The sequence below is a fragment of the Patagioenas fasciata genome, chromosome 10, assembly GCF_037038585.1.
Source record: "Patagioenas fasciata isolate bPatFas1 chromosome 10, bPatFas1.hap1, whole genome shotgun sequence".
Taxonomy (NCBI): Eukaryota; Metazoa; Chordata; class Aves; order Columbiformes; family Columbidae; genus Patagioenas; species Patagioenas fasciata.
In genome coordinates, this window is record NC_092529.1 from 10,200,290 (window position 1) to 10,211,808 (window position 11,519).

The 11,519-nt window shown below is 41.9% G+C and overlaps 1 long non-coding RNA gene across 1 annotated transcript; it reads right to left on the reverse strand.

The window, feature by feature from the left end:
- Positions 1-4,500: 4,500 nt before the first annotated feature.
- LOC139828739 (uncharacterized) lies at positions 4,501-10,754 on the reverse strand. Its single transcript, XR_011740632.1, has 3 exons — positions 10,601-10,754; positions 5,202-5,379; positions 4,501-4,579 (listed from the first exon to the last, which is right to left on the reverse strand). It is a non-coding gene; the product is annotated as an uncharacterized lncRNA (long non-coding RNA).
- Positions 10,755-11,519: the final 765 nt, after the last annotated feature.

Here is an 11,519-nt window from a genome sequence, read left to right on the forward strand (position 1 = left end):
GACACGGTGGGTGCAGTGCAGGGACCATCCCCGTGGCGCAGTGACTGGCACAGTGTGATCAGCAGCGGCAATTTGTGGCAATAACCACTCTATCAGCTCTAACATACTGTATTGTGTATTTAACTCCACAGCTATTACCATTATCCAGCTTAGCCAAGTGAATGTAGTAGAAAAACATTTACAGTTGCTGGAGGATTAATCTTCTGAATGATGCATGGATTTTAGGGAAAATGCCTTTGATTTATAGAATGCTATACTAGGGGATATAATTTCAATTAGTAATTCCTAATTTTGATGTAGTATGTTACATACTGGATATAGCAGGTTTATTATGGTTATATTATCTAATTTATTATGATATATATTTACTGTAACGGGAATATATATTAATCAATAGATACACTGATTAACTAGGGACTATTCACTACACTGCAACACCGGAATAACACAATCAAACCAGCAACAGACACAGAGTATTGTCAGATGCTGTGAATGATACATCTAATTCTGAATTTTACCCTGGAACCAATTTAAAAATAAATAGGCAATGATTATCAGGTTCAGAAATGAATATATCTATTCCAACAGGCAACATTTCATATGTAGTAGCTAAGCTACTTGCCCAGAGAGCCCAATTCTCCTCCAAGTGGATGATTTATATGTTTTAATATGAAATTTATCACTCACCAAACACTTCCTTCCAGTATGTGATATACACATTCCGCCTGTCAAGTACATTTTGATACTGTAATATATCCCATTGTCTTACTCCTTTCAGGGGAGTCTGTTTCTAATTCTTTACATGCTTTCTGTGTCAGAACAGTATCAATAGCATCTGTCATAAAGTTAGTCTCACGATGGCTGCACAAAACCCTTGCTTAGTGCTTTGCATAGAGGACTGTAAGCAGCTGAGGTGCCCTGGAGAAATCACGGCCTGGTAATGCTGCTTTTGCTGTTCTGCTCCTGGGCATGGCCCATGCTGCTGCCCAGCAGCACGGGAAGCTGCTAAACAAATGATTTATCCAGACAGAAAGTCCTTCCCCCGGTGTCTGACAAAAGGTGAGGGAAGCTGTAAGACTGATGCCAGAGGGACGGGACCTCTAACCCCCGCAAGCCCTCAGGAAGGCTGCTTGCGAGCTTGTTCCACTGTTATGCTTACAAAAACATATCCCAAATTAATGCGTGAATAAAGGCTCTGTTTGGCTGTCTGGTTTGAAAATAAAACCTGCGCAGCTTTCTACAGGGCTCTGGCTGCCTTTTCAAAATTTAATTTCTGTGGCACTCTACCGCCTTGGATGGACAGTGCTCCTGTGCTGGGAGAGGCTTTGCAAGATCATCTAAGGAACCCCCTGGGTGCAGAGGCAAGACGAGCATTCCCAGATGCTCATTCTTTCTTCCAGCCTGTGAATTATTTCAGGCATATAAGTCAAAAGAGCAGGACACTCCCAGTCATCAGAGGGAAGGAAACCAGCACCTGGCTGTAACAACCACTGATAACTCCAGTCACACCAGTAAGTGAAGAGTCATCCCCTTTTGCCCTTCTTCCTTCAGTGGCCTTCTTCCAGAGCTACATTCCACTCAGGACCACCCACTGCATGTCCACCCACTGGCACTGCAGGCTCAGCAGATCTCCAGCATCTGCAGTTCCCTGGACAGAGACAGCCACTTTCTTTGGTCTGTAAGGGATCAAACAATGCCCCGCAATCCCAAACCTGTTTGTTTAATTGATTCTTCAAAATCTTCACAAGCTGTCTATGCAGGTTGTTGAACTCTCTCAACAGAACAGTCAAGAAGTACTTCCTCATATCCACTTTGCATTTTCTTTGTTGCAAAATTTACATCATTTTGTGCTCATGGAAAAAGAGAGCAGGGCAACAGGGAAATAGTCCCTTCACCTACAGGATGGCTACTGTCGTAGCTGAGACTTTTTCTTTCCTGTGCTAAAACTCTGCTTTTGTTCACAGATAATTTTTTTCTGACCTCTCATCTTTCTTACGGCTGTCTTTCAGAATATCTCAGACTTGTCGGTACCTTTCTCATCCCACACTGCTCAGAACTGGAGGCAAAGCCAGACATAGACCTTACCAGTTTCAACTGAAACAAAATAATAACATTTGATGACACAGACAGGATACATCCAACAGCACAATCCCAGGATGACACGTGCCACAACACACCACGTTGTTGGTCTATATTTAGTTTGTTAACTTGAGCTACAGGTCTTCTGTCATTTTTATGTCTAGTAGCATTTATCCATTTTGTGCTTGGATGCTGATAAATCACATTTATCTCTGCAGTCATCCTCAGCACCCCAGGGACAGCACTGGTGCACCCCATCATGAGAAAAGGGATGCCAATGGGGAGACTAAGCTCCAACACATGGCCGAGATCAAGGTTCCTATACTCCATTACATCCCATCAGCATCCCCACAGCAGCAGAGCAGTGACCCACATGCTCCTCTCTGTGGTGGGTGCTGTGGCCACCATGTGCACCTGGCTTATTTGGTCTGGGATGAGAGGGGAGAGCAGACATTCAGCTGATTTTTGGATGAGAGACAACAAGCAGAGGACCTAGTGTACCAAAATGGGAATGGGAATTGTCACCTGTAGACATCAGTGGTAATAAATCATGTCAATGACAGAGGGTCTCTGTCAGGTGAGACCAAAAAATACTTCCAGCTCAGCAAAAGTAACTGGAGAAATTCTGACAAATGTAGTAGAGGGTAAACGGCTGTATGATTACCAAAACTGACTCCTCAACTCCTCTTCCTCAAGGCACATCTAGAGAACACGACCTGTATTCATCTACAGGATTCTGAGGCTCAAGTGCACCAGAAAAGCCATTGTTTGCAGAGTAAGCAAAAGTGATACTTAGCATATGAAGAACATATGCAGCAGAGGAAAACCAAGTCTAGTTCCAGCAATGAAAAAAAGACAGGCCCAGAGTATAGACTTGAAAATCATATGCAGGTTTCTAAGTAACCAGCACAATATGTTTCTGATGTGTTGAGGACTGACTAGTTCCCAGTGAAATCAATACATGTCGATTGCTTGGTACTTTTGCAAATCAGGCCAACTCTTCAGCAGCATAAGTGGGGGCCTGAAATGCCTGATTATGGCTCATTTGAAGTCTGAGCCTTGACATACAGCAACGTGCCTACTGCTCAGAAACATGTCTCAGAACACGCACGTCCTCTGCGAGGATGAAAGCGGAGCGCTCCCTGCGACAGTCAGGCTGGGGACAGAAACCTCTATCCTCCCCTCCCCTCCCTTTATAAAATTTATTATGCCAGCTTCAATTGTGAAAGAAGATAAACCCTATTATAGATGCAGCAGCACATTATCAAACACTGTGTATTATGTAATGCAGAGATAAAGTAACGGAAACATAGATTTGCAGGAAAATAAAAGCAATATGCATATAACTGTGATCTGTCCTAATCTAGTCACAGGCAGAAAGTAAGCCAAGAGGTGAGGAAAGGGTGAAGCAATCAGAAAGTTATATCCAAGCCTTATAGAACGGTTTTGCTAATAAAAAAACCCCCTCCAAATATTTGCTCTGAGCTTTATCTTCCTAGTGCTGGCTACTGGCGTGCTTCAATAAGCACTTTGTCTGGACTTGGGGCAGGTCACCTGCTCAGCCGCTGCTGCCTTTATGACCATTCGGTGCCCAGTGGCTGCATTGGAAATCCCGCTGCATCCTTCAGGGAGCACCTTCCCACCTGATGCATGCCCTGCCATTTCTGAGTAGTGATTTACTGTTGAATCACACAACAAAACTGACTATATCCTTTATAAATTCATAAATCCCAAGCAGGACAGTTTTCCTATTATGGCTGCAGTATTGTTTCAGTGGTATAACCCGCGTTGCTGAAGGAGAGAAAATAAATCATGAGGCTGTAAAATCCAGTGTATTTATATATGGGGCTGCTTTTGGTCTCCATTTCCTAGTCACAAATAAACTGAGATCTTTTGAGTTTGCCACAGGGGTATTTATAGATTGCAAATGGTGACACAATTGGCTCCTATATTTTCTTTGGGATATTTTATTGTTTCCTGCAAGTCAATGAATATTTTCCCTATCCTACAGACTCTTCCATGTGGAGAAAGTCTGAACGAGCTTAGGCTTTCTTCACAGTCTTCCTTTATACTAATGAGGCTGATATATACATGTACAGCCATGCCCCTCTTGCAGAGACAGAAGGATCATGAGAAACTGTATTTGTTATATGGCTTTTTTGTCTTCTACCTAATAAGGCCTCTCCTTGGAGTTATTTATATAACAATCACAGAAATCCCTATTACAGCATTTATAATGATGATTATTCGAAGTATTTTTAAGAGTTTTCGCAGCAGCATTGTATCTAGGATGTCACCCTGGCCCAGGACCTGAGTTGTCTGCCCCCCTCAAATTAAATACCAGTAGTTTTAGAGGACCACACTAGGGAACATCTCCCACTGTAAAATCACTAAAAAATTAAGAAGAAACAGAAACTTACCTGAGCTGTGTGCAGATGAGTAAAGGCAACTCCTTTCTTTCTAAAACAAATCAATGAGTGTGCTAGGGAGTGGAGTCATTCTGTAGATTAAAAATCAGACAAAGAAGATAGAAAAGAACAGCAAGGGTATCAGTAGCTACCTTGATGGAAACAAGAGCAAAACAAATTAATATATTTTCTTCTTTTATCTCCTGCCAATTGTTTCTTTAATTAGTGAGCATTCAAACACAGGATCTATCTGTACACTGTATATACTTTGGGATACCTATGTACTTGTCAGGTAGTGTGCACGGACTGGTCTGTGGTGTTGTGGGACATATTCAGGTTCCTAAAGAAGAAAAAAAACCCAAAATTTCTGTTTCTTTATTTTCATTCCTGGTGCGGTGATGCTGCCAGAATCAGGATTTTCTTCAAGTTCAGCTCAATATTGGGGAAGTTTTGCAGCAACCCTGTCCACAGCAGCTCTAGCAGCAACAATAATTCATTGGGTACCAACAAAAAGCTTAAGTTCTTTTTTTTTTTTTTTTCTTTTTATTCACATTCTCAAAATGGCACTAAAGATCCAGGTTTTTTTATTTTGTACTGTTAAAGTAAATGCATTTACGCTAAAAGACTTGAAATGAAATCTGCTTACTGCGGAAAAAGCTTTATGTTCAAATTAGTAAAAAAATGATAAATGGATTGTTGAATAGTTTATCTTACCCTTCTGCTTTGACTTGTTTACTGCTTTTCTGCAGTACTTGGTAAACTTTACAAATAATTCTGTAACTCTCTGCAGTCGTATTTCTACATGTGAATTTTGGTGTTCAGATCTTGCCTCTTCTGTATAAAGGCTTAAGCTGCATGTCTAAAAATATCTGGAATCCAAACGCAGGTGTATCTGGTAAAACAAGAAGGCAAGAAGCGCTGTAATTTCTTCTGAATTTGTCAAAAACAGAGCTCCACATTACACAAGACACCACTGATAAGAACAGAAGACATAATACAAAATGCAGTTCTGTGCTCAGGTTAAGTGAGAAGTGATTAACATGTTTTCCCAGACAGATTTTGACCAGTATGAAGCTCTAGTAATCTTCTGGCATTTGATTAATCCTGTTATTTCTAGAGCAATGGTTGTAAAGATCAGAATTTAGACGGGACTACAAATGATGCAAGATTAGCAGGCCTCTAACTCATCGTGTAAAGGATAAGCTGTTAACACGGTATAAATACGTGTAGTGACACACGGGGCTAAGAAAGCCTGGAGATACAGAACAGGAGCAGCAGCACCCAGCCAGGCTCCAGCAGTCCCCGTGCTGCAGCAATGGGGTGCAGAGGGCTCCCCTCACCTGGTGAGGTTCCCAGCTCCGCACTGGGAACACAGCACAGGGGCAGTAGGTGGAATAAAACCCTTCCCCATGGCGGTCGGTGAGGCCAAGGCTGCAGCCGGGACTGGGGCTCACGGCGGGGCTGACTCTGCCAGTGCAGAGCAGCAGGAGCAGAGCTCACAGAGCCCGGCCACAGGCATCAGCACGCTTTAGAGACTAAAACCTATTTTGGTTATTAAAAGCCAGCACAGTTCACCAATAGAACACCCTGAAAGATGCTCGGGAATTAATAACAGCAGGAAAGTATCCTCTTATTGCAACCTAACAATGCAGAGTGAGTTAGAACCTAACAGTGCAGAGTAGTTAGAACCTAACAATGCAGAATTAGAACCTAGCAATGCAGAATTCAGCACCTCCTTGCCTGAGGAGTCACCAGGCCCATCACCCCCACACCCCAGTGCTCTGCTGGTCTTCAGCAGCTCCTATGGCAAGAAGCTGGAGTAGATGTTGCAAACTGAAATGCTCAGAAACTGATTTGGACTTACACACAGCGCAAACATTTCTCCTACCTCTAAAAAACAAAAGAAAAATCTTCTGCTCTTATTCTTCCCAGAGAGCAGGCCTTTGCACATCTTACCCTTTACTCAATAAAGTTCTCAATAAAATTTAAAGTGTTACAAAAGATCTTTGAGTCCTTACTCTGTTTTAGCATCATCCATCCTAAACACACTCATGTCTTTGTAGGATGTAGTAGGTTAAGGGTAAGATGAGCACAGTGCAGTGGTAAAGCTGTTGCTATAAGCACAATATAGTTCCTTATTGCAGGAGAAACTGGAGGGTCCTATTTCAGAAGGACATGAACGCAACTGTCCCTGCCTGCCCCCCCGCACATCACAGCACTGGTATTTAGGTTTTGGGGAAACAAGATGTGTTGAAGTCATTGGAGAATGAGAACAAATAGCACATTTGGTTTCTTTCCAAAATAGCTCTAAGTTACTTGGAAGAAAAGACATGATGTTTCTGTGGTTGTTTATATAAAAACTTTGCTTTATTATAGTTTTACCAAATTAATGGAAACAATTCAATCAGTGCAAAGGCCAAGCTGGGCTGCCATCCTAAAGGCTTATCTTATGCTGAAGTCATCTTTCTGCCTGCTGATGTATCAAACAAGCCAACAGTATCAGCAGAGGATGTCCTGGAGGACACAAAAGAGAATTCCCAGGGGAGAAATCATGGGAAGAGGGAAGAGAGCATCACAAAAGTTAACAGATGATGGGAGAGAAGCTGGGTAGTAGAGAAGAACCTTAAAAATTCTAAGAAGATACAAAGCAGCAGATTAACATACAGAGGGAACGAAGAAACCAGAGCAGGACACAAAAGGAAAAAGAATAAAGGGAAAATTGAAACTGAGGGTTGATTTACCAGGTGTTGTTCTGTGCTGTAGGTAATATAGTTGTGCCATAGATTAGTTTAGCCTAGGACATAAAACACAATCAAGTTGCAGAAATAACTACTGTTCAGAGGCTGATTGGTTTCAAGCATCCAGAAAGAAGCCAGGAATATCCGGACACATTGCATCCCTTTTAGAAGTAACAGTGGTCTTCAGGAGAGTTGGAAAGCTAGCACTGGTCCAGCAATAATTCAAACAGATTCAGTGTCTCTTGCCTGTTACCAGGGGTCTCCCAGACAGCCCACATGCAAGACATGTAGCACAGCAGAAATCCCATCTACACCGAAGCAGATCTAGACATTTACATGGGCAGTTTTAACTTCAATCAGTTGGTGCCTTTTACAAAAACAACAAAAACGAAAACATGTCCAGTGCATGGCAAGAACAAACTCCGAACCTCCTTCCATCTTTGGATGCACGTCTGGCTGTGGGGAGGTTCAGTCCTTCCTCCTGAACACCTTCTGACTCCCAGGACTGCTGCTCAGCCACTGGCTGTTGCAACCTCCTTTCGTGCATGGCCCAGTGCTCCCAGTTGGCATCAGAAGCCTCTGTGTATAAGGACAGGAATGAAAACTGTTGCCTTCAGCTTCCTGCATCTCTCCTAAATGCACAGAGAGATGTGCAGGCAGCAGGGGCTCAGCACCTTTGCTCCCCGTTATCCTCTGCCTCTCCACCTGTCAGAGGATCTCCAGCTGCAGCAGATACAGACAGTAAATGTGAGGCCCAAAAAGGGGTAGGCAAAGTGAATGAAGTTTGAATTTTGGAGTGGCTTTCTAGCCATGTCCTTCCCAAGAGACAGTGCAGGCACCTTCAGATCTTCTTCTAATTGCAGACCTAAAAATCCTAATAGTCAAGTGAAATAAGTTGCTCCATAAAGCTCCAAAAAGCAGCAATTAGACTGAACTCACTTTGAAAGTCCCTGCTAGCAACTGATCTCTGCAGGAAAAGTATTTGTATTTCATTATAATTTTCAGGTATTGGTAGAGTACAATAGGAGGCGAAACACACAGGTGCTTTGTACAAAAAATACTTTGCACATGGGCTATTGTGTTCAGCTCACACAGAAACTGCATGTTTAGATGAAGGCTTTTTGACAAAGTGACAAAATTATCTGTCGCAGGGAGAGAAACAAACTGTTGAAAAGCCAAGGAGAGGATAGAGCTGAGTCTCCTGAGCTGTGGTGCTGTGCTTGAAGCACAACCTCTTTGCAAACGGATTGGGGGAAGGTTGCTTCCCTTACACCACCTCGACACAGCTGATTTAAACGCCACCGTGTCTTTTCATACAGACAAGAAATTAGGTCAAAACTTTCTAGGCAATTTCTGCCGCCTATTTTAGAACACGGTTCAAAAGATCAAAGGAGAGAAATTCTATAGAAACCTGTATGCAATCTCATGTGGAAATGAAACATTAACAGGAAGAAATCTTGTGACTGAATACCGCTGAGCTGACATCCAGGGCCCTACCTCTTCAAAAACCTCGGTGCAGCTCTGCAGCAGCAGCATGTAAGGCAAAGAAAGTGAGTAAACTTAAAACAACCCTTCCATCAGTGCCCACCCCAAGGACAGAAACACCATTCATTTTGTTAACATCATGGCACCATTTGGGCCTGCTCCCATCTCCACCAGCAACTTGGCTGCAAAGAGCCACTTCAGCCTTTTACCAACGGCAGCAAATTTCACCCAAACAGTGGAGTTTTTATCAGGAGTTAGAGCTCCTTGTTCACGTTTGCTATTAAAGTATTCTTTCTTCTAAAGCACTAATTTGATTAGATGATCTTTTCCCTGAGGAAAACAAATAACCAAACAAAAAAAACCCCAACACTTAGGGCCAGATTTTTAAAAAGCTGCTAGGCTCCTGCTTCATTTAAATGCATAACAGCAGGCAACTCAGCCTAATTCTCTACTTGAGCACACAGTCTCCTAATTTATACACACAAGTGGAACAGCTTTTGCAGAAGCGTATTTTGCTGCTCGTTTTATCCTCCTTGTGATTTAATAACTTACTTTTACTTATGATTTTCTTAATTCGAACTTAAATTACACAAGTAATCATTTAGCACACAGATTGCATTCACCTATTTCCTGCGGTTGCTCTGAAAAATAGACGTCATTGGACTCCTTTTATCCCAAGTCATCCCGTGTGCAGGAGTTTTGGGTCAGTCCTGCATCTGAGAGAGAAAACTGGGTCTTGCTGCGAGTCACGGGGTGGGGGGGAAGAGCAGAGGGTTTAACTCCACACATCATTAACTCCTCCCAAACAGCCAGAGGGAGCACTGAATCTCACAGTAAGACAACTTTTATCACTGATATATCTTCTTGCAATTTCCACACTGATCTCTCCATAGGTTGCTTTGATTTATGAGGTCATTTGTCTGTCGACAATTGATTGAATTAACTGCTTCAGAAGAGCATTTTTGTCCCAGAGCAGGGAAGGTTTTTAACCCTTTTTTTGTTACTTGTAGTTAAAACGAGGTGATGGGACACACAGCTCATCTCTTTATGTTGGCTACCATTTCAACACATTCCAGAAACATACAACTTTCTTTAGAAGATTCAAAAGAAACAAAGATCTCCTTGATCAGGTGAACAGTGGGATTATTTTGCATAGAAGCAAATAGCAGGTTGTCATATTAGATAATATTTCTTAAGCATATAATTACAGCTGATTGTAATTTATACTGGCATGCAGCTCAGCTAGCATCAGTTTCCAAAACATTTCCACCTGATCATGCAGTTCTTCTTGAAAGGACACTGGAAAATTAAGCTCCTACTGAGAAAGAGATTGCCACCTGAGGATAGCATAAACATACAAAATAACACGAATCACACACAGTCCTGCAGACTTAGTGCTGCACAGACCCCAAGCCACAGACAAAAACTACAGCACTAGGGCTGTGTAAACCGAGAGGAGACAATTCCCAATACTGAGCGTAAGAAGGGACTGGGCATCACAGAAATGCCAAAAAATGCCTTGAAACTCAGTTATTTACCATGGAACAAGACTTGCCCTTGCAGGTTGGATTCTTAATTGCCATGGTGTTACTGTTTCTTAATATCCTTAAACATACCAGAATTTCAACAATCACATTATTTTATTTAATCTATTTCTGTAACATTATGCTAAGTTTTTCTCTCATGTAATGTTGTATTATGTCTTTTGAGAGGTCAGTTGTACTCTATCATTAGTACTTCCAGTGCAGTTTTTTCTTTAGAAACAATTCTTCGGATTATCCATGGGTTTATTCTGGCATTGATTCCCTGATTATATTTTGTTCACAGCACACTTCTCAAGGCCAAAACTCCACAGGCAGGGTTTCTATCAATTTTAGTTCCAGATCTCACCTGATTAGAAGCTGCAGCAGAAAGTGTTATGATGACAACCAGAGCATGAGGCTTCAGCATCTCCTGTTGCATCACTATTTCCAGATTTCATTTCAGTCCAAAGTGGGCATCACAAGTCGGAATTAAAAATCAATTCATTTTCAAAATTTCCTTCTGAAGGATAAGACACTGAAATTAAAACGGTAAAAAATTATTCCCCTCCAGATTAATACTGAGGTAAATTGAAACACTTTTTAATTTAATTGTTTATGTTTCTTATTTAACCTGCGTGACACACCAATAGCAGTATTACTTTCTAATCATGACATCTAATCACAGTATAAAAATATTTCTTGGTAATGCATAACAGCTCTTCTGAGCTGAAAATAAAATGTAATGCAATATTTAAAGTAAATAAAAATGAAATACGGTATTGGGATTGCACCATATGAGATAACTGGAAGAGCTGGCGTGACTTGACATGTAACAGTCCACTTTGCTGGTATTAGCAGACCATGAAATCATATGAAAATAATAGAAGAAAAGGAGTTTCATAAGAAAAATGTACTTTTTGATCTTTCCTCAAAAAGAAGCTTTCTGTTCCGCATTTTGTCCCAGGCCGCTTTTAAGGGTGTTAAGGAGGAGCCTTTTCACAAACTGCACTCATTAGTCAGTAAATTAAAGAAACCCTTTACACACCACATCTAACCAACCCAAAATCTAACTGTCAACTACCTGATCCCCAACTCTACTGGCTTCTTCAGCCTCCGACTGTGTTGGCCGCTGTTCAGTCTCTACCAGACAGCTTGACATTTCACAGCAACTCCGACCATGGCTTAGCTTCTCCACATGCCCACGTTGTGACCAAACTGGGGACATTGCCCTACAACCCCACTGATGCTCAGAAGTCCTCCTGGGGCAGCTGAGATGCTGAGGGTAA